General features: G+C 40.5%; 1 long non-coding RNA gene across 1 annotated transcript; it reads right to left on the reverse strand.

The window, feature by feature from the left end:
* Positions 1-243: 243 nt before the first annotated feature.
* LOC125106014 (uncharacterized) lies at positions 244-3,846 on the reverse strand. Its single transcript, XR_007129198.1, has 3 exons — positions 3,781-3,846; positions 1,634-1,698; positions 244-1,041 (listed from the first exon to the last, which is right to left on the reverse strand). It is a non-coding gene; the product is annotated as an uncharacterized LOC125106014 (long non-coding RNA).
* Between the last annotated feature and the right edge of the window lie 17,686 nt (positions 3,847-21,532).

Below are 21,532 nucleotides of genomic sequence, written 5' to 3' on the forward strand. Positions count from 1 at the left end.
AGATATTCCACAGCAAAGGAGCAGCATCCTTGCCCTTTACACATACTAGAAAAATTCGGTGGCGATTACAAAATTTTATGAAATCAAGATTTACAAAAACTGCTTTCTGCAAAAAATTGATTTTGTCCCCAAGGACTCAAGTTAACTCTCCTGACTTTTAACTACAGGTGCTCTTACTTTAAAAAACAAACAAACAAACAAACCAAAAAAACTATATTTAGGGAAAGTCTACCAGTACTCGCAGTAATTGGAAACCACGGATATTTTGATACATTGATATGGTGGAAGGGAGACCAATCCAATGCAGACCAGCTAGGAGTTTCACAGAATAGTTAGTGATTTAAGGATCACTGCCCTTAAACCAGCTCATGTAGTCGGTGTCATGGCACCAAGTAGGAAAAGATGCCCTTCCTCAAGACGCTTCATTTCTGTTTGCTGGAAAACTACATCATGGGCTGCTTTTGTTAGAACAAGACACTTCACTGACATCTACCAGGATTTCGTGAAAATAAAATTACAAATACGTGATACCTATGATGTGACCTCAGGTGCCTGTGTCCTGCAGAAGCTGTACAGCCATGTGCTGTCACTCTGGGTGCCACTGTCTGTTGTGAGCAAGTGTCAAAGGCTCTTACAGTCTTTTTAAGCTTGACCTTACTTTCATGTCTCGCTATTCACGAACCGCCCCCCCCCCAGTGGAGTGAGCATTCCAACTGTCAGGGGTAATCATTATTATATTTACCTTGGATTGAAATACAGAATCTGACTCTTGGACTGATCCTATAATTGCACTTTCCTTAACCATCACAATGAGGATAAGAACGTCCATGGGGCAGGGGTGTTACAAACACTAAGTGAGAGGACACATCAAAGCACTAAGGACAACGCTGGCCAGATCATGAGGCCTCCCTTGACGCTGGGGTTCCTCCTTCCCTACTTAGAAATCTTCCATGGCTCACCAGACCAGTCAGGAGTGTCTGTCGAAAGGCCTAGGGCTGTTCTTGCTCATGGAAGTGCTTTCAGATACATAGTCGCTCGTTTCTGTGTGCGGGAAGAGGGAATGGTTTTTACCTGCCTTGCTTCAGTGAAGTCAAATCCAAATTACACCATCTATAGACACGGTATGGGTTTCCTCTTCACATATGATATTGCAAGAAGCAGTTTATGACTTCTATGCAGTAGAGAACCAATTTCTAAATGGCATGTGATGAAGTTTCAGAAATTCATTTCAAAGAACATTTTATCCTTGAAAAATATTAGCTTGGTTTATTTATCTACTCCGATTGAGATTACATATCTTAAGTTAACTGTCTTATGAGTTACCTTGGGCTATCGTGAAATAAAATTAAAACATAAATTCAGAACAGTATTTAAATATGGAGAATTGAAAATGCCATTCATAAAAATACACATTTTCTCCATCTAAGTTATTCCTGTGCCCTTCATTGCCTCAGGTAGGGAAACTGTATGTTTAAGGTACTGTGGGAGGCTTCTTACTTATATCCTCCAGCCACACCTGGGTCATCTCTACATGAAGGGATGAGGCCGCTGGAGGACAAAGGTATGAGCGATCAGCGTGAATTGAAGGAAGAGAAATGAGTTGAACAAGAGAAATATACAGACTGACAAATACCTTGGAAGAGGGCCTTCCTCTTGGGGTTCAGGATGAATAAAATCTTTGAGGCAGCAACAAGTTAACTATGTTTGGAGAAAAAGGAGGATATGAGCTGGAACAAAAGATTTCTGTAGGGAAGGGTTGGACAACAGTGAAATCACCTACATCACCAGGCTGAGATATTTGGACCAGATCTTAAGACCATTAGGGATTGCCAGATATTTTTAGCTAGTGAGGAAAAAGGTATTTTAGGAAAATTTTATCTGATAAGAAAGAAAAAAACATTATTTCAAAATAAAATAATTGAAATTAGTCTTATTTTATTTGTTATAATACTAGTGCGGAAGAGGACCCTTATAACAAGACTACTTAAAAAAAAATTATTGAAGTCACCAATTAGTTATTGATACTGGGAAGGGGTCAAATTAAAATCATTGCAATGGTTTAACACCCATTTCTCCCTCCATGCTCTTAATTATTCAGGGTGGGTCCCAAATCTTTGTATCATGACTGGTGACTTATAGTTTTATCTTTTCACAATTTAAAATATTTAATTTCCATCTCAAACCATCTGTTTGGGGGCACCTGGGTGGCTCTGTGGGTTAAAGCCTCTGCCTTCAGCTCAGGTCATGATCCGAGGGTCCTGGGATCGAGCCCCGCATCGGGCTCACTGCTCAGCAGGGAACCTGCTTCCTCCTTTCTCTGCCTGCTTCTCTGCCTACTTGTGATCTCTGTCTGTCAAATAAATAAATAAATAAATAACAAATAAATAAATAAAACCATCTGTTTCTCTGTTTTTGATTTTTTTTTTTTTAGCGTGTTTTTTGTTTGACCGTTTTACTGTGGTTCATGGTAAAGGAGGGTCCCAGGAATGGCCTGTGGTGAGACTCATCCCCTTCATGATAACTGAGAGGGCAACCCTAGGGAAGGCAGGGCTAAGTACTCCAGGAGGAAGAGACCTGCCCTGAGATCTCAGGGCTCTGCCCCTTCTGAAATACTGTGCTCCGAGAAGCTTCCTCCCCACTCCTAGAGGACATGGGAAGCTCATCACTCCCGGAGCTTAACCCAGCCCAAAACTTGGATCTGGAAGGACGGAAACCTTCATGGTACAAGTAGAAACCAGAAAAATGACCCGACATTCAAATATGGAAGCAATTTTAAATACCACAAAAGCTAGAGACCAGGATATATCTTTGGGGCAGAATATTCTGGAAAACCAAGAAAAGGTTAATTATAGATATGAAAATCAATGCCAACTGAGAAAAGATCTTTCTGTGCTATTGCTCCAAACATCTAACTTGCTCCAAGTTAAATATAAAGGTAATAGTAAAGACCTGTTAAGTATGTTACCCGGATTATGTCACTCAGTCCTCACAATAAATACCATGGTGCTAGATGTCACTATCACTATTCTACAGATAAGAAAACTGAGACTAGATCAATGATAATAATCACTCAAATTTAGGCGATTAATAATTCACAGAACTGGGGATCAAACCTGTCTGCCTCACACCAAAGTCATACCCTTGTCTGTCACTCTCAACCTTTCAGATTAAATTTTCTTCACAGTGAAGGCTCAGTCCATTAAGCATCTGACTCTTGGTTTTGGCTCGTGTCTCAGGGTCCTGAGATCAAGTCTGGCGTGGGGCTCCACCCCCAGCCAGAAATCCGCTTGGGATTCTCTCTGCTCCTCCCCACTGTGCTCGCCTGTGCATACATGCACTCTCTCCCTGTCTCTCCAAAATAAATCCTTAAAAAAATATTTTTTTCTTATACTGTTATGCTGAAAAAATAAAAAATTTTAAAAAAAATATTTTTTTCTTCATAGACATTTCTTAAAGAATTTATTTAGGGTCCCCTGGGTGGCTCAGTCAGGTAAGCATCTGCCTTTGGCTCAGGTCATGATCACAGCATCCTGGGATTGAGACCCACATTGGGCTGCCTGCTTAGTGGAGAACCTGCTTCTCCCTTTCCATCTTCTGCTCCCTCTGCTTGTGTGGTCTCTCTCTCTCTCTCTCTGTCAAATAAATAAATAAAATCTTAAAAAAAATAAAAAAAGAATTTATTTAGACTTCACTGTCCCCACAACCCATTACTTGTTTTTGGAAACGTGTTTCTGTTTAGCTGTGAAGATACAGAAGACCAAAAAAAAAAAAAAAATCTACCTGCTTTTCTAAGAAAATTGGAGAGACCCTGGTTGCATTTTGTGCCAGCCGAGGGTCATGTGACAAAATGAATCACAGAGCCAGGGAGAACTCTGATCCTCCATGTTTTGTAATGAGCCCTGCACGAAGGGACTTGAGAGCAGCCTAGCAGGCAGCTGACCCTGGCAAGGAGAATAAAAGTAGGAGAGCAGCGATGAGTGGAGACCTTGTGTTGACCAAAGTGGATGGGATAATTATAACCCATGTAAAAGCTGAAATGTCTTGTAGTCCCTGTCCTAAAGAAGTAGTATTAAACTAACCATAAGTTCAGAGGCTGAGCAATTAACATTCTTCTTTAAAAGAAATGCCCATGACTCAGTGGTAGGTAGGACAAAGGAGGCAAGAAGTTTTGCACAACAAAACTGAAAAATCCTCTCTTCCATCTCTAATAGTCATTTTATATTAAAACCAAAAAAAAAAAAAAAATGGTAGTCGGTACCCAAAACTTTCTCTGTCATTGTCAAGTGTCCTTTGTGGATCTTATCTCTCCTTTTCACTGTCTCTTTCCTTCAGTTTCTACTCTGTGTCCTTTCCCATGGGTAAAAATCCTTCCTAGAACACACCCCTGTAACTTCTTCATTTTCTGTGAACTCAAATCCTATACTGTAAAATCCCAGGAACTAGCTGGAATGGGTAGAATTCCCTTTAGCAGATATGAGTGGAAAGCTATGAACACTCATATGCCAATATGACCTGGTGAAATCTGGGTTACTCAGTTCTGTGTATCATCTGAAGATCTCCTTCTGCCTCCATTTCTCTGTCAAGCAGTCCCAGCCAATGTATGGTGACTGTAGTTAATGATACTGTGTTGCATATTTGAAAGTTGCTAAGAGAGTAAATCTTTTTTTTTAAAGATTTTATTTACGTATTTATTTACTTGACAGAGACACAGCGAGAGAGGGAACACAAGCAGGGGGAGTGGGAGAGGGAGAAGCAGGCTTCCCACGTAGTAGGGAGCCCGACGTGGGGTTTGATCTCAGGACCCTGGGACCATGACCTGAGCCAAAGGCAGACGTGTAATGACTGAGCCACCCAGGCACGCCCAAGAGAGGAAATATTAAAAGTTCTCATCACCAGAAAAAAAATTTTGTAAGTATATGGTGACAGATGTTAACTAGACTTACTGTGATGATCATTTCACAATACAGTTGACCCTTGAACTATGCGGCTATTAGGCACACTGACACCACACCCCCCACTCAAAAATCCACATTTAGACTTCCTGGGAAGATGAAAGAGTAGGAAAATCTTAAGCTCACCTTATCCCATGCATACAACTAGATAACACCCAGAACAATGTGAGTAACCTAGAACTCGGCCTGAAGACTGGCAGACCAAACTCTCCACAGCTAATTGTGCAGAAGAGGCCACAACAAAGAGAATAGGAAGGGCAGACACGCGGTCAGGAGTTAAACAGACCAGTGTGGGACTGTCCCCAGGAGGGAGGGACACTTCAGGTGCAGAAAGGAGAGTGAAACAGACCCAAGCACCAAGAATCCCACACTTGGAGAACACAAATCTCCATAACATTGGCCTTTGAAAACCAGAGGGGCCTAATTTCACAAGTTCTTTCAATCTGGGGGCTTAACATCTAGAACTTAAAAATCTGCAGGCTCAGCTCTGAGACAGCCAGGAGGGTGATAGGAAAACAAATCCCTGCTTTTAAAGAGATAGCACAACCAACAGCCCCACAGAGAGACACATCAAAGCAGGAGTTTAAAAAACACCTGGAGTATATGTGAAGGAGATTTATTTATAGATCTCAGAACATGTGCTGGAGGGACAAGGATCTTTAGGAGACTTTTCCAGGAAGAAAAGAGCTGGCTGGCTCCATTTCCTTACGCAGCCTCCCAGCCTAGATACATGGACACCTGTGGGAACCAGGGCAGCACCAACTTGCTCTATTTAGCTTGCTGACAGTGTGCTCTGCCCCCACATTCCCCTGCAGACATGCCCCCTCCAGCCAGGCCAGAACCTCTCCAAAGTGTCTCCTGCCCCAGGGAGAGGAGATAACCAGTCCGATGGTGGCCCTAGCTGTGGGCTGGAGGCAGACATTTGATCTGACTGCAGGCCCCACCCACCAACAGAAGCTTCTCAGGGGACAAAACAGGGAAAGTGCCCTGCAGGTCCATGCTACTGCAGCCCTGGCAAACATTTGGTCTGACTCACCTCAAGCCAGAGTGGAACAAATCCTTCCCACAACAGGCAAAGAGACCGATTGCAGACAACTAGACTGAAGGCAAATGTGACTCAGCCACAACAACAGGTTGCATACAACACACATAGGAGACACCCCTGAAACTCCAGGTTCTGAAGAACAGGGGCCATTGCCCTCCAGAGCACTACAGGATCTCTTCTTCATAAGGTGACCACTTTTAAGAGCAGGAGACGTGGTTGACTTTCCTAACACTTAGAAACAGACACAGAGAGAGACAAAATGAGAAGACAGAGGAATATGTCCCAAATGAAAGACCAGGACAAAAATCACAGCAAGTGAGTAAAATGAAATGGGGATAAGCAATAGGCCTGATAGAGAATTTAAAGTAATGATCATAAAGATACTCCCTGAACTTGAGAAAAGAGTAGAGACCTCAATAAGACCCTCAACAAAGAGACACAACACATAAAAAAAGAACCACTCAGAGAGGAAGAACTCAATAACTGAAACTAAAATTACACTAGAGGGAGTAAATAATAAGACTAGAGGAAGCAGAATGGGTCTGTGACCTGGAGGACAAAGTAATGGGAAAGCGATCAAGCCAAACAGAAGAGGGGGGGGGGGCGGGGAATATAGTAATCAAAAATGAAAATAGACTTAGGGAATTCAGCAACACCATCAAGCATAATAAGTTTCACATTATAGAGATCCCAGAAGAAGAAGAGAGATAAAAGGGGGCAGAATATTTATTTGAGGAAATAACAGCTGAAAACTCCCTGAACCTGGGAAAAGAAACAGAAATCCAGATCCAGGAGGCACAGAGAGCTCCCAACAAAATCAACCAAAAGAAGCCCACACCAAGATACATAGTAATTAAAATGGCAAAAAGTACTGATAAAGAGAGAATTAAAAGCCAAAGGAGTAAGCAATTACACACAAGGGAAACCCCACAAGGCTTCCAGATGATTTTGCAGCAAAAACTTTGTAGGCCAGAAGTGACTTGATATATTCAAAGTGCTAAAAAAACAAAAACAAAAACACCTGCAAACCTGGATATTCTACCCTGCAAAGCTATCATTCAGAATAGAAGGAGACATAAAGAGTTTCCCAGACAAACAAAAGTTAAAGGGATCCATGACCACTAAGCCAACCCTACAAGAAATGTTAAGTTGGATTCTTTGAGTGGAAAGGAAAAACCCTTTCCTTTCTAAGAAAAGTAAGTAATGCTTACTAAGAAAAGTAAGAAGCATAAACACAGTAAAATTAAGTGTACCTACAAAAATCAGCCAAGGGATTCACAAAATAAAAAAGATGTAAAGTCTAATACCATATACCTAAAACATGGGGAGAGGAATAAAGAACGGGTTCAAACTGAAACAACCATTAGTTTAATATAAACTGCTGTATGTATAAGATGTTATATGCAAACCTGATGGTAACAGAGGAGAGCAAGAGAAGAAAGGAACAAAGAAGAACTACAAAAACAACCATAAAATAAAATGGCAATAAGTACATATTTATCTTTAATTATTTTGAATGTAAATGGACTAAATACTCCAATCAAAATACACAGGGTCAGGGCACCCAGGTGGCTCAGTTGGTTAAGCATCCAAGTCTTAATTTCAGCTCAGGTCATGATCTCAGGGTTGTGAGATCAAGCCCTGCATCAGACTCCGTGCTGGGCATGGAACCTGCTTAAGATTCATTCTCTCTCTCTCTCTATCTCTCTCTCTCTCTCTCTATCTCCCTCTCTGGGGAAAAAAAAAAAGACACAGAGTGATGGGATGGATAAAAAAAATAAGACCTATCTGTATGCTGCCTACAAGAGACTCATTTTAAACCTAAAGACACATGCAGACTAAAAGTGAAGGGATGGAGGGGTTCCTGGGTGGCTCAGTCAGTTAAACGTCTGCCTTTGGCTCAGGTCATGATCCCAGGACCCTGGGATTGAACCCTGCATTGGGCTCCCTGCTCAGCAGGGAGTCAGCTTCTCCCTCTCCCTGTGTCCCTCCTCCCACTGGTGTGTGCACATTCTCTCTCTCTCTCTCTCTCTAATAAATAAATAAAAATCTAAAAAAAACTGAAGGGATGGAGAAGCACTTGTCATGTAAATAGAAGTGAAAAGAAAGCTGGAGTAGCAATATTATATCAGACAAAACATATTTTTAAACAAAGACTAATGGGAGACCAAGTACAGTACCTAATGATAAAGGGAACAATCCAACAAGGAAGATATAACAATTGTAAATATTTGTGTGCCCAACATGGGGCACCCAAATACATAAAACAGTTAATAACAAACATAAAGGTAGGAATCAATAGCAATACAATAACAGTAGGGGACTTGAACACCCCACTTACATCAATGGATAGATTATCGAAACAGAAAATCAATAAGGAAAAGTTGGCTTTGAATGACTTATTGGACCAGATGGCTCTAATAGATATATTCAGAACATTCCATCCCCAAAAAGCAGAATACACATTCTTTTCATGTGCCCATGGAACATTCCCCAGAACGGACTCAATCGTAAAAAAGAACGAAATCTTCCCATTTGCAACAACACGGATGGATCTAGAGAGTATAAAGGGAAATAAGTCCATCAGAGAAAGACAAGTACAGTATCATTTCACTCATATGTGGTGTTTAAGAAACAAAACAAATGAACAAAGAAAAAAAGAAGACAAACCAAAATACAGACTCTTAACTATACAGAACATACTGATGGCTACCAGAAGGGAGGGGGGGGGGGGATGGGTGATTAAGAGTGCACTTACTGGGGCATCTGGGTGGCTCAGTGGGTTAAGTCTCTGCCTTCAGCTCAGGTCATGATCCCAGGGTCCTGGGATTGAGCCCCACGTCGGGCTCTCCGCTCAGCAGAGAACCTGCTTCCTCCCCTCTTTCTCTCTCTCTCTCTCTCTCTGCCTGCTTCTCTGCCTACTTGTGACTTCTGTCAAATAAATAAATAAAATCTTTAAAAAAAAGAAAAAAAGAGTGCACTTACTGTGATGAGCACTGAGTGCTGTGTAGAATTGTTGAATCACTATCTTTTACCCCCAGGGATAGTAAAACCCTGTATAGTAACTATACTGGAATTTAAAAAAAAAAATCTTCATATAACTACTGACTTCCCCGAAACTTTACTAATAGTCTACTGTTGACCAGAAGACTGACAGATAACACAAATAGTTTTTAACACATATTCTGTATGTTATACATATTATATCCTGTGTTTTACCAAAAAAGTAAACTAGAGAAAAGAAAATGTTATTAATAAAATCATAAGGAAGAGAAAATACATTTATAGTACTGTACTGTATTTATAAAAAAAAATCCATGTATAAGTGGACCCACACATTTCAAACCTATGTTACTCAAAGGTCAACTGTATGTACACATAAAATCACTATATTGTAAACCAGAAGCTAATATAATGTTTTATGTTAATTTTGCCTCAAATAAATCTTAACTCCCAGACAAAACTAGTTTTTGTCTTCCCCAAATACAAGTTCTAACCTTGACAAAAACTGATGTTTTAAGAATTGTGAAACGGGGGCACCTGGGTGGCTCAGTCATTAAGCGTCTACTTTGGGCTCAGCTCATGATCCCAGGGTCCTGGGATCGAGTCCTGTGTTGGGCTCCCTGCTCAGAGGAGAGCCTGTTTCTCCATCTGCCTGCTGCTCTGCCTGCTTGTGCTCTCTCTCTCTCTCTCTCACTGTCAAATAAATAAAATCTTTTTAAAAAAGAGAGACGGAGAGAGAGAGAGAGAGTTGTGAAATGAGGGGCACCAGGTGGCTCAGTTGGTTTAGCATCAAACTCTTGCATTCTGCTCAGGTCATGATCTCAGGATTGTGGAATCCAGCCCCACATTGGGCTCCCCACTCAGCGGGGAGTCTGCTTATCTCTCTCTTCCTCTGCCCCTCCCCATGCTCACACATGCTCTCTATCTCTTTCTAAAATAAATAAGTCAATCTTAAAAAGAAAGAAAGAGAGAGAGAGAGAGAGAGAAAAGAATTCTGAAATGACCAGGAGACAAGGGATGAAGAAATTCCATCTCCAGCCCGGGAGCTACATCAACCAGGGCTTGAGGACTTGGCTGCTGGATGGCTGGGGGTACTTTACCCCATCTCCCCAAGCCCTGCTGTCCTCATTTGCAAACTGGGATCTAGAGGTTCACAAAACAGATATTCACTGAATATCTCCTATATGCCATGTACATGTTGGGTTCAGGAGATAGACCATAACCAAACAGAAAAAGAAATCTTGCCCTTGTAAGCATACATTCTGGTGGGATGATAACAGCCATATCTCCCTCTTAGGTTATTTGAGAATTAAACAATAATAATGAACACATTTATGATGACTCTGTGCTAGGAAGGATTGTTAAGTACTTGGCACATGTTTTAATTAAGGTTTCTTTGCTTTTTCTGTGCCGGAGTTCACTTTGGCAATCCAGTAGTGCCAACCAACCCCTTCTCAAAACAGGTTTTTTAAATGAATAAAAAAGTACACATGGGATAACAAGGGAAACAAAGTATACGGAGACACAAAAGTTATATGGTAATAAAGTGCTTCTTTTTTAACATATTAAATGATGAGCTCTAGTGACAGGTTTGATAATACTGTAACTTTGAAAAACCAATGAGCTTAGATGTAATTAATAGCCCTATTCAAGTTCACAGGCATCCAGAATGCCAATCCACTGGTTTGTAGACCCCACGGTTAATTTAATCCTCGTTATAATTCTACAAAGTAGGTATTATTGTTACTATTCCTTTTTTTTTAACAGATGAAGAAAATGATGTACCGGGAGGTTACATGCCTTGCCAGTGGATATTAAGTTATGGGGCTGAGATCTGAGCCCATAATCTGGCTCCAAAGCCTGTGTTCTTAACACTACCCAGTGCGTGGCTTAGCTCGGGGCTTGCCTCATGGTCAAGGTCAATAATATTAGCCGGCAGTTGGAAGCAGTAATTGCAATAAGTAGAAGCATTAGGAGGAGAATATATCTAGGGGACAAAGAATAGATTGTACCAGCATTAAGAAAATCTTTAAAGAGAAAAATCTGGTATGAAGCAATGAAATCTACTGTGTAGGATTCCGCATATCCTGTTCCTCCAAGACCCATACAAATTCATCTCTTTCTCTGTGTGATTACCCAATCTGGGACCCAATAGCTAAGACTTTGGAGGATGTGTAACATAGGGAAATGTTCTTGAGTCTACAACCATTTCTTCCTTTTATTTGTATATGCCCCCTATTAGTTATTGGGGCTTTGCTACACTTCCAGCAGGCACTCTCCCCAAAAGACCCCGCGGACGTAAATCAGTACTGGGGAATAAAAAGAACACTGTTGGTCTTTCAGAGGAGGGCTGCCCCGAATGAACGCAGCCGCAATTCTTCTCTGCTGACGTTTGCAAAGGTGCAAAGTCAGAGGTCTGGATCCAATGTGTCCTTCGGGCACTATATAAATATTAATTAGCTGAAAGGTGTTGATAAGGTAAAGAAACTTACACTTTCGAAATGGCGACAGCCAACACTTCAGTTTCAGTGTTTTCAGGAAAAAGACTAACAATAGAGCCCAGATCCTTAGAAAGGCTTTCCTCCCAGGCTCGGTGACAGCCATCCCAGCTCTCCGTGACAGCAAGCCACCCCCCCCAGCCCCCAAAGGGGAATGGAGCAGAGTAAGATGATTCATCCTTTCTCCCAAGTCTGCCTCGTAAAAGCATTTTTTCTAATTGCCTGTCCACGGCTCATTTTTTACTGTAACAGGCGCTCAGTTCCTTAACATTCCTTAGGCATGCCGTTCCCAAGAGCAAAGCAGAAAAGTGGCAGGAGGCACCCTCGTCGCACCCCTGTAAATGCCACCTGATTCACAGGAGGGTTTGAGAACTCCAGCTCCCAAGCTCTGTGCTGACGTTCTGCTCCAGCCCAGAGGAAAGAAAAAGCATCAACACTCCAATGCAAGAAGGGGGTGCAGGGCTAGTGGCCATGAAGCCCAGAGCTCAGCCAGGGGGACCAAGGGTCTGGGGAGGACGTGGTGAGGTCACAGATGCCAGAGAGTCTCTGCACGCATTCCTCCCCGGGCCACCAGCCTTGACTTGGGAAAACAACCCATGTGACCAGCTGCACTGAAAAATACCACCGCGAACCTTCACAGATGGCTCCAGGCCCGGGGGGTAAAAATAGCTCTTCATACAGCACAGCCCAAACTGGGAGTCGAGGAGGCTTTGATTTCAGCTGGCCAAAAAGGTAAAAAAATGTTTTCACTGAGCCATGAGAGGCTGCTATGGCAAGAGATTTAAAACACAAATATTTCACATTCTGCCTTATTTCAAATTCATTCAACTGTCCTCAGCAAAAGAATGAAAAATATTTGTAGCTAGGGGGGGAAAAGTATTTGTCTTTTTTTTTTCTTAAGATTTTTAAAATTTACTTGATAGAAAGAAATACAGCAAGAGAGAGAGGGAACACAAGCAGGGGGAATGGGAGAGGGAGAAGCAGGCTTCCGACCCAGCAGAGAACCAGATGCGGGGCTCGATCTCAGGACCTTGAGATCATGACCTGAGGCAAAGGCAGATGCTTAACCCACTGAGACAACCAGGCACCCTGGTATTTGTCTTTCTTATTTGACCATAGCGAGAAGACTGACAGACCAGCCTGGAAAGTCTTCAGTACATGGACTCCCGGGAAGAACCGAATAAAGAGAAAAATGAAAACCTGTGTTTTGTGTTCATTTTCAAAGACTTGTCTTTACAGAGTTAGTGGAGTCCTAATTGATTTAATTACTTATTTTCAGCAAGTTGTTTCATCCATGTCCCTATTGTTCCACTGAGGTTTCTATTTTTACCGATGGGGGTGAATCACATTCTGACCGCTTACAGACATGTTTAGAACATGATTTTTCAAGTCAGGACCCAAGTGAAAGTTTGATTCCCAGTCCAGAGCCTTGAGGCTCAGCACACTGGTGACCATTGTGCCCTGACATTATGTCGGCCTGTGTGCCCCAATTGTACCACAGAGTAGAGGTGATTGGAAGGGTTCCATGGACAAAAAAATAGCTCAGATAATAACTCCTTACAAGATAAGAGGAAATAAATGGCATTTGACTTGGGGTTCCCTCAGTCCCCTGACCTGGTGAACAAGAAAATGCTTTTGTATCTTTCAGTTGTTGAAATTGATGCAATCAGTTTGCATCCAATCAGCAAAAGAAGTGTTTGTCCTCACGGACAGTGTTGTTCTGTCCTGAGAACCATGAATGCTTTTTCTTATTCAACTCAAAATTTCTAGTGCCTCATTAATATAATAGAGTCTTGATGCTTGGTTGATAAAAATTTCAGCTCTGTTGGATTTTCTTCTGAAATTTTAATAAAAGGTAAAATTAAATCTGATTAGAACTTTCACCCACATGCAATATAAATAGGGTCAGTGTTCAAATTCACATCTTAAAATGTGTAGAGTAATTGTTCTTTTGGGTCTGATTTGCAGTTTTTTAAAATTTGACTCCCTTGACATTGAACATGAATCCAAGTGTTGCCTTTTTCTCGGTGGGGCAGAATTTTAAATGACCTGGATCGAGATGTATAAGTTTATAACAGCCTGGTAGAATTCTTAGTTTTTTCTGAGTGTCAGGAGCTTGTTCACAGTCAGTTCAAAGAAAAGAAATCTTGAGACTTTTCCTTAACCAGAGAGTGCTGTTTTGATTAAGAGTTGATTTCCATTCCAAATAGAGAAACTCATATTTTTTATCTTACTTGTCTACCTAACAGAAAAAAAAGGTTTATATACTTTTCTCCTCCACTGGATGGATTTCCATGATTATAAATATATCTACACATGTTTTCTTATGATACCTTGCCCTTATCTTTTTAGCATTTACATTTTCTATGTAGCTGGAATGGATTTGGGTAGGAAGTAGAAGTCTAGCTTTCTTTGATGGCTTTCCATTTGTTCAAATACAATATGGCACTGATTTGAAATACTTGTATTATATACTAAATTTATATATATATATACAGGCATCTCTTCTTTTCCATTACTATGACTATTTTAGTTATCACAGTTTTAGCCAATATATATTTTATATTTCCACATTGTTTTAGCCACTGTAGTACATCATAATATGTTTTATATTCATTTACTACTATTAAAATGTATTATAAAGATACTGTTCATCTTTGCCATTCTTTTCCAAAATGACTTTGGCTTTTCCCTGAAACTCTTAATAATTTGTAGTTTCAAGTTTTCTTGCCTGCCCTCTCCTCCAATTAATTGGGATATCTTTCGATTTATTGATTAATTTAGATACTAGGAATACTCCAAAATGTTGCTTGTTCTAAAGCATACAAATATTCAATATTCCTTGAATACTTCCTCATGAGGTCTTCAGTTTGTTGTTGTGTCTGAGTGAATGCTGACCCTCCTAGGATATTTTTGTGGTTTTTTTTTAATTAGTTTAGTAAAGTACTGGTTTTTCCATGTTACCTTAAAGACCAACTGCTTTAACACATTTTTTACTATTTCTAAAAGTTTTTCAGCTGAATTTTCCTTAATAATGCAAAACTGAGTTACATTTATAAAAAAAAATCAAAATATAGTTTAAATGATCAAGCTGTAGAGTCTGAAATGATGAGCTTTTGCTGTAACAGAATATGCACATTTCTATAAATCTTATTAACTTTAATAGCTTTACAGATTTTAACCTTGTCCAACAGGAACAAAATAAATATCAGGTTTAGGGTGTATTCCCAGCTGACTAGCCAAAATTCTCTGATTATATCCACTTCCCCTCTCCCTTCTCTTTATTTTGGGTTGTCACTTTATGCAGTGAAAAGAGCAGTACTTCCTCTTTTCTCCCTAATTTTGGTGCTATATGATAAATGAAACAATGAAACAAGGTATTAATAGCTTCCCAATAGACACTACACAGCATCCACCTAGCATACCTGACAGGACTCACCAATCAGAACAACACCCACAGAATTTTAGTGTGGGTTAAGAGTGGAGTAGTTTGGGGGTGCCTGGGTAGCTCAGTGGGTTAAGCCTCTGCCTTAAGCTCAGGTCATGATCCCGGGGTCCTGGGATCAAGCCCCACATCTGGCTCTCTGCTCAGCAGAGAGTCTGCTTCCCCCCACACCTCCTGCCTGCCTCTCTGTCTACTTGTGATCTCTGTCAAATAAATAAATAAAATCTTAAAAAAAAAAAGAGTGGAGTAGTTTGTATCATACTATCTTCACTTTTGATAGCAATTAGTTGAAATCATTTTAAAAAATGATCTGAAGGCATTGGCAAATGACTGAAAGCAGGCAGGAAAGTGGATGAAAGCATCACACAATGTGAGGCAGCTGGAACTCAAGAAGAAAGCCACAGTCTTCTTGGATAGAGGTGTGCAAGATGGATTATGGGGCTGCTCATATGGTTGAATGTTGAGGGTCGGAATCCTGGAACAGAGGGAACCACAGAGGAAGAAGCCCCAAATCGGAATATAAACTCCTCTCCACCTCTCTGCTGATAGAAACTGTGCCTACATTGGGCAGCCATCAAGAAGCCTACAGAAACATTCTCCAGAATAGATCACATTCTTGGTCCTAAATCAGGTCTCAACCGTTATCAAAAGATTGGAATCATTCCCTGCATATTTTCAGACCACAACGCTCTGAAGCTAGAACTCAATCACAAGAGGAAATTTGGAAAGAACCCAAATACATGGAGACTAAACAGCATCCTTCTAAAGAACGAATGGGTCAACCAGGAAATTAAAGAAGAATTGAAAAAATTCATGGAAACAAATGATAATGAAAACACAACGGTTCAAAATCTGTGGGACACAACAAAGGCAGTCCTGAGAGGAAAATATATAGCGGTACAAGCCTTTCTCAAGAAACAAGAAAGGTCTCAGGTACATAACCTAACCCTACACCTAAAGGAGCTAGAGAAAGAACAAGAAAGAAACCCTAAACCCAGCAGGAGAAGAGAAATCATAAAGATCAGAGCAGAAATCAATGAAATGGAAACCAAAAAAACAATAGAACAAATCAACGAAACTAGGAGCTGGTTCTTTGAAAGAATTAATAAGATCGATAAACCCCTGCCAGACTTATCAAAAAGAAAAGAGAGAGGACCCAAATAAATAAAATCATGAACGAAAGAGGAGAGATCACAACAAACACCAAAGAAATACAGAGAATTATAAGAATATACTATGAGCAACTCTACGCCAACAAATTTGACAATCTGGAAGAAATGGATGCATTCCTAGAGACATATAAACTACCACAACTGAACCAGGAAGAAATAGAAAGCCTCAACAGACCCATAAACAGTAAGGAGATTGAAACAGTCATCAAAAATCTCCAAACAAACAAAAGCTCAGGGCCAGATGGCTTCCCGGGGGAATTTTACCAAACATTTAAAGAAGAACTAATTCCTATTCTCCTGAAACTGTTCCAAAAAATAGAAATGGAAGGAAAACTTCCAAACTCATTTTATGAGGCCAGCATCACCTTGATCCCAAAACCAGATAAGGATCCCATCAAAAAAGCGAACTACAGACCAATATCCTTGATGAACACAGATGCAAAAATTCTCGCCAAAATACTAGCCAATAGGATTCAACAGTACATTAAAAGGATTATTCACCACGACCAAGTGGGATTTATTCCAGGGCTGCAAGTTTGGTTCAACATCTGCAAATCAATCAATGTGATACAACACATTAATAAAAGAAAGAACAAGAACCATATGATACTCTCCATAGATGCTGAAAAAACATTTGACAAAGTACAGCATCCCTTCCTGATCAAAACTCTTCAAAGTGTAGGGATAGAGGGCACATACCTCAATATTATCAAAGCCATCTATGAAAAACCCACGGCAAATATCATTCTCAATGGAGAAAAACTGAAAGCTTTTCCGCTAAGGTCAGGAACACGGCAGGGATGTCCGTTATCACCACTGCTATTCAACATAGTACTAGAAGTCCTAGCCTCAGCAATCAGACAACAAAAGGAAATTAAAGGCATCCAAATCGGCAAAGAAGAAGTCAAACTATCACTCTTTGCAGATGATATGATACTATATGTGGAAAACCCAAAAGACTCCACTCCAAAACTGCTAGAACTTGTACAGGAATTCAGTCAAGTGTCAGGATATAAAATCAATGCACAGAAATCAGTTGCATTTCTCTACACCAACAACAAGACAGAAGAAAGAGAAATTAAGGAGTCCATCCCATTTACAATTGCACCCAAAACTATAAGATACCTAGGAATAAACCTAACCAAAGAGACTAAGAATCTATACTCAGAAAACTATAAAGTACTCATGAAAGAAATTGAGGAAGACACAAAGAAATGGAAAAATGTTCCATGCTCCTGGATTGGAAGAATAAATATTGTGAAAATGTCTATGCTACCTAAAGCAATCTACACATTTAATGCAATTCCTATCAAAGTACCATCCATTTTTTTCAAAGAAATGGAACAAATAATCCTAAAATTTATATGGAACCAGAAAAGACCTCGAATAGCCAAAGGAATATTGAAAAAGAAAGCCAAAGTTGGTGGCATCACAATTCCGGACTTCAAGCTCTATTACAAAGCTGTCATCATCAAGACAGCCTGGTACTGGCACAAAAACAGACACATAGATCAATGGAACAGAATAGAGAGCCCAACCCCTCAACTCTATGGTCAACTCATCTTCGACAAAGCAGGAAAGAATGTCCAATGGAAAAAAGACAGCCTCTCCAATAAATGGTGTTGGGAAAATTGGACAGCCACATGCAGAAAAATGAAATTGGATCATTTCCTTACACCACACACGAAAATAGACTCAAAATGGATGAAGGATCTCAATGTGAGAAAGGAATCCATCAAAATCCTCGAGGAGAACACAGGCAGCAACCTCTTCGACCTCAGCCGCAGCAACATCTTCCTAGGAACATCACCAAAGGCAAGGGAAGCAAGGGCAAAAATGAACTTTTGGGATTTTATCAAGATCAAAAGCTTTTGCACAGCAAAGGAAACAGTTAACAAAACCAAAAGACAACTGACAGAATGGGAGAAGATATTTGCAAATGACATATCAGATAAAGGGCTAGTGTCCAAAATCTATAAAGAACTTAGCGAACTCAACACCCAAAGAACAAGTAATCCAATCAAGAAATGGGCAGAGGACATGAACAGACATTTCTGCAAAGAAGACGTCCAGATGGCCAACAGACACATGAAAAAGTGCTCCACATCACTCGGCATCAGGGAAATACAAATCAAAACCACCATGAGATATCACCTCACACCAGTCAGAATGGCTAAAATTAACAAGTCAAGAAATGACAGATGCTGGCAAGGATGCGGAGAAAGGGGAACCCTCCTACGCTGTTGTTGGGAATGCAAGCTGGTGCAACCATTCTGGAAAACAGCATGGACGTTCCTCAAAATGTTGAAAATAGAACTACCCTATGACCCAGCAATTGCAATGCTGGGTATTTACCCTAAAGATACAAATGTAGTGATCCGAAGGGGCACGTGCACCTGAATGTTTATAGCAGCAATGTCTACAATAGCCAAACTATGGAAAGAACCTAGATGTCCATCAACAGACGAATGGATAAAGAAGATGTGGTATATATACACAATGGAATACTATGCAGCCATCAAAAGAAATGAAATCTTGCCATTTGCGACGACATGGATGGAACTAGAGGGTATCATGCTTAGTGAAATAAGTCCATCGGAGAAAGACAACTATCATATAATCTCCCTGATATGAGGGAGAGGAGATGCAACATGGGGGGTTAAGGGGGTAGGAGAAGAGTAAATGAAACAAGATGGGATTGGGAGGGAGACAAACCATAAGTGACTCTTAATCTCTCAAAACAACTGAGGGTTGATGGGGGGGGTGGGATTATGGACTTTGGGGAGGGTATGTGCTATGGTGAGTGCTGTGAAGTGTGTAAACCTGGCGATTCACAGACGTGTACCCTGGGGATAAAAATATATTGTATGTTTATAAAAAATAAAATTAAAAAAAAAAGAAGCCTACAGAAAGCAAAAGGTAGAAAGTCAAAAGAGCTAAGCAGAGACTCCAGCTGTGGCCCACTGTAGAGCAAACAATGTTTAGAATTTTAAAACCTACCAAGTTAGAGGACTTGGTAAACATCTCAGAGTTATTCCAAAACCACTGGGAGGGCTTGACTTACACATAAACATGATGTCCCAGGACTGAGGGGTTGACCCTAGGAGTAAGGACAAAGCCTAAATAGACTTGCCCTAAATACACGTTAAACCAAGCCTCCACTAGTTAAAGGAGATCAGTCAGGAATTTAGCTGCCTGCCAAAACAAAAATCAATACTCTGCAAGGAATATAATGGATTCCAAAGTGTCGACAATGTATCATGTACAATGTCTTGTATAAGATTTAAAAATTACTGTATATTGGGGCTGCCTGGGTGGCTCAGTGGGTTAAGCCTCTGCCTTCAGCTCAGGTCCTGATCTCAGGGTTCTGGGATCAGGTCCCACATCGGGCTCTCTGCTAGGCAGGGAGCCTGCCTCCTCCTCCTCTCTCTCTCTCTCTCTACTTGTGATCTCTCTCTCTCTGTCAAATAAATAAAATCTTAAAAAAATTACTGTATATTTGAAGAAGCAGAGAGTTATTACCCAGAGTTAAGAGAAAAATCATTAAGCTCATATTCTGAATGACCAAGATGTTGGAACGAACAGATATAAAGTTTAAGGCAGCTGTTATAAATACTTTCCAAGAAATAAGAGGAAAAGATGGTCATAATGGGTAAACAGGGAATCCCAGCAGAGAAATGGAAACTATATATTTTTTTAACAACTGATTGGAAACTATATTTTATAAATATAAAAAAGAAGGAAGAGGAGGAGGAAATCCTAAATCTGGCAAGTATGTGAAAGAAAATAAGTAATGAGGAAAATTTCAGGTGGGCTTCACAGCAGATGAGGAGGCAGAAGAAAGGGTCTATGAATTTGGACACAAATTAATGGAAATTATCCAATCTGACAAAAAAATCAAAGAAGAAATATCTGAAGAAAGACAAAAAAGACCTAAGAAAGTTAAAGGAAAGTTATAGCTGGATAGTTTTTGAGGACTTCATCCAAATGTAGGGTTTCATCAATTCAGTTGGCAAACTGTCTTTCATGTCTCTCAAACTTTCTCAAACAGCTCTCTTAACACTACTTCCAGAAGACCTCACTTCCTGGATGAATAATTCAGGCCATGTCTCCACTTCCTTCCAACCCTGTGAATGAGAGCATTATCCTTGTTGATCCAATGGAAACTATCCTCAGTGAAGGGAAAAGTACCCGAGAAGCATATACATTTCCAGAGATGGCTTCCTGGTTTTATCAATGAAAGTATCCTTCTAATTCCCCAATAAGGTAGGGCACTCTATAAAAATTTGTTGAATGAGGGGTGTCTGCGTGGCTCAGTCAGTTAGGCATCTGGCTCCCAGTCTCAGCTCTGGTCTTGATCTCAGGGTTTTTGAGTTCAAGCCCTGCATTGGGCTCCTTGCTGGGCGTGGAACCTACTTTAAAAAAAAAAAAAAAAAAAGTTGTTGAATGAATGATGGCATTGTCTGAAGGGAAAAAAAAAAAACATGACAAATTGAGAGCACTACTGAGAAAGTGGCTCATTTTATTGACTACTGATTCATAGAAAATGGAGGTTTCAAAGAGTTCAAAGAATCATTGAAATAAGGCAGTAAAGGAACTGGGGGGTGTGGAGGGAGGCTCTGCTCAGAGAGCAGATTTGAGAAACAATACGCTAACAGAGGATTACAAGGCATAGGGCTTGTCTAACCAGTTCCGGTTCTTTTCAATGAACATAGCACATCCATGCAGACCCAGTAGAGGAGCTTGTAAAATCAGCTAGCAAGCAACGCTTCTTCATCTCCAAAGCTACACTCTTGATTTCCTCCCCAAACCTGCTCCACCCCCATCTTAGCAAATGGCATCTCCAACTGCCTAGTCATGTCCTATCAGAAACCTGGACCTAATCTCTAGTCTTCTCTCTCCTCACCCCTACATTCAGCCTTCCAGGAGCTGCTGGTTCTTCTGTCTCCTCTGCTATCAGCCTGCTTCAGGCCGCCATCATCTTTGTCCTGAACTATTGAAATAGCTACTTATTAGATTTCCTAACACAGAACTTTGCTGTATTTATGCCAATTTGGAATTGTGGTTTTTTTTTTTTTAATTGTTCATTTACCATCTTCCCACTAGAATAATAATTCACTGAAGCCAGAACCGGAACCATTTTGTTCAGTGCTGGTTACCTAGTTCGGGACCTTGCATATAGCAGGTGCTCAACAAATATTTGATAAATGAATGAATGGATGGAACCATCTCGAGAGTTCCTTTGGACCTTCTCTCACTTACCAGCTCTGGATCCACTGGGACTTGCCTTCAACCAATTTCCTTCTTCTCTTCCTCCCCACCCTAATCTCACTAAGGACAGAGGTCTCAAGGAAGTACAGCTATAAGGGTAAATTCCTAACGTAAAATGTTGGGGAAGGTCTTTAGAAATGATTTGA

This window comes from Lutra lutra, chromosome 8 (assembly GCF_902655055.1).
Source record: "Lutra lutra chromosome 8, mLutLut1.2, whole genome shotgun sequence".
NCBI lineage: Eukaryota > Metazoa > Chordata > Mammalia > Carnivora > Mustelidae > Lutra > Lutra lutra.